The following is a 2,697-nucleotide window of genomic DNA, read 5'->3' as shown; positions in this document are numbered from 1 at the left end:
TGAGTGAATATGAATGCATTTCAACATATGCGCACTACAACTACTTTGTAATACTCTTTTAGTACAATCAACGGTGGCAGGTGCATGCGCTAACGACACACAAAGACGACGTCTGTCCGCCCCTGTGTTCAAAATCCCGTAATGTCACAGCATATATTATATTTGATGAAGGACACACTTTATTCTTTTTTATAAACGTATAGTTTATTTAGTGGGACATTAGATGGTTATTCAACTCAGTGCTAGCTACATTAAACTGTATTGTATGTCTTTCATTTTTTCAGATTAATCTTGCATTATCAAGACATTACTAATAGTCAATTATACTAATTATTACACAGAAATATTATGAGATAACTACTTAACTAACTGCTGATACCGCCGCCATTTTGAGTATTTCTGCATGAAGTTGCAGCAGTCAGGTGGTACAAGTCGGAGCTCTCATAAAATACAGAGTTTACAAGTTGTAATTATGATTTCTACGAGGATGTGGACACTTTTTGCAAGTTGGAATCTCGTAATTACGGTAATTACAACATGTCGTGAATGCAGCAATACTTCATCCGGGGATGTGGGTATTGTCTGTGACCTGAATATAAGACATAATAACAACAACCACAAAAATAATTTATTCTGGTTTTGTTAAACAAGCACCATTTAAGGAACAACTTTCTTGGTATATATAGCATTAGCGCTTTGAAAAGAGCCACCCAACTCGCAGTTCTCCGCCGTTCTTTTAAATCTAGCATTTTGAACGTGACGTTTGTTAAATGTCCAGTCCATCTGCACTTCAAAATCTCAATGGAAATAATAGGTCATCTGGGTATTTCTCACTTATTGTCTCATGAATACTGAGGATTCAGTCATATTACTCCATTAGCATACTATGTAGTAGGGAAGTATGGATATGCGGACACAGCGCACATGTCAGAAAAAACCTTGGCTGCATGTGGTTAGTCTGCATACTGTGCTGCAGTCAGCAACACGGACAATTGAAGTATACTTTATCCTTTAGTGTGGATGTGGACCAAGAGGACGCTACAATAAAATTACAGCAATTATGAGTAAAATTGCAATATTTTATTACTTATGATGCACTCACAGTGGCATAGATTATTTGCAGTCAGCCATGATTATTTATTCCTCAAGTGAAAATGTCCACTTACAGGAGAAGTAGTTTTTGGCTGGTCATATGATCTCAACATGTCGGTGCTCGTGAATGTACTCCCGTACTTTTTCTCGACTTACATCACATGTGTGTACATTTTTAAACAGCTTTCAAAAATACTATTCATTTTTTACTATTAAAAGTTGAGCAATTATCCAAAAATAAAATAACTTAGTGCACCTTAAAGCAACTGCTACTACTCAGAATAGGAAGGCTCATCCTCAGACAGTAAATTGAAAAAAAAAAAAACACAAAAAAAACACTAGAACCACAGTGGATGGAGACACTAACAAGTGGATGAGATCCCATTCAACAATCAGGCCCTCATTCCTGCAGTTTACATTTTGTCCAGCAGGAGTCTGCATGCCGGCTGAATCCTTTGCTCTGTTATGGCTAATAATGCACATTTGGGAGTTGCGACTGCTGGTGTCTCTGCACTGTGTAAAAAGTAGTCACTTTAACCAGTCTTTCTAACAAGTCAGTCCACTGTCGGCCATCTTTGGAACGCTCTCGGGAGGCTATTTCCAGTCATGAAAGTGCAGCTCCTATCTACTTGAATGGGGAAAGTCTGAAAAAAATCTCAAACAATTTTGGTCAAGATAACAGTCAAAGAACATATTTAAAATCAACAATAAAATCTGACGATATTAGTTTCATTAATTGTGATTCTTTACCTCACATTGCGCTAAAAAACGCAATTTTCATGGCTTGTATAGCTAATGCGCATGCGCTTCATAGAGTTGATTGACAGGCAGTGTCTATTTCAAATGTGATTGGCTCTTTTACCTGTAAGGCGGGACTTTTTTTTCTCTACTTCTGTTGATCGCTCGGAGCTCCTTAGTTGAGCGTTCCAATTTCTCTCATTGATTTAAATAGAAGTGAACCGTCTCTGCTAAATATTCTCTGCTTTAAATCAGTGTCAGCGTTTTTCCATTCTTTGAACTATTAATTGTAAGGTTTTTTTTTCCTGACCATATCACTCTTTACATTGTTGATATTAACAAACTTTGATGTAATCGTTTGATTCTCTATTGGAATGAAACATACTGTTAAGTGTCAATTCAAATTCCAGTTATCATCTATTTTTCACCATCTTGCAGGTCCCGCCGTTAGGCAGGACATCAAAAAATTACTTTTATACTCATTGTGTTCCTCCCCACGGAAATCTTTAGTAAAAGGCGAAAGATTTATACGATCTGAGCAGAAACATGAGTGTACTGAATTAACCGTTGAATCTGGCAGGTACTATAACGACGACAACACACTTTCTAAAAACGGTAACCCCAATAGTAATTACTCATACACATTTTAGACCCAGCTAGGCATTAGCACTAACAGTAATAAGTGTATCTCATGTGTTTAAGAAATATAATATCTGCCAATTAATACAATGTAAAAAACAAACACAAAATTAAGTGCGCCGCGATGTATTGTGGGTAGAGTGTCCGTCTAGTTCGTGACGTCAGTGACAGTGATACGTGATCTGTTAAGCCAAGACACTAATACTGCTGCCACTGATAGTAACAAAC

General features: G+C 37.1%; 1 non-coding gene across 1 annotated transcript; it reads right to left on the bottom strand.

Annotated features, from left to right (window-relative positions):
* Window positions 1-2,267: 2,267 nt before the first annotated feature.
* LOC127622522 (U5 spliceosomal RNA) lies at window positions 2,268-2,384 on the bottom strand. The gene has a single exon (XR_007967979.1). It is a non-coding gene; the product is annotated as a U5 spliceosomal RNA (small nuclear RNA).
* Window positions 2,385-2,697: the final 313 nt, after the last annotated feature.

This window comes from Xyrauchen texanus, chromosome 28 (assembly GCF_025860055.1).
Source record: "Xyrauchen texanus isolate HMW12.3.18 chromosome 28, RBS_HiC_50CHRs, whole genome shotgun sequence".
In the NCBI taxonomy this organism is placed as follows: Eukaryota; Metazoa; Chordata; class Actinopteri; order Cypriniformes; family Catostomidae; genus Xyrauchen; species Xyrauchen texanus.
The sequence above is the reverse complement of the archived record's forward strand: the minus strand, read 5'-3'. Positions and strand labels throughout refer to the sequence as shown.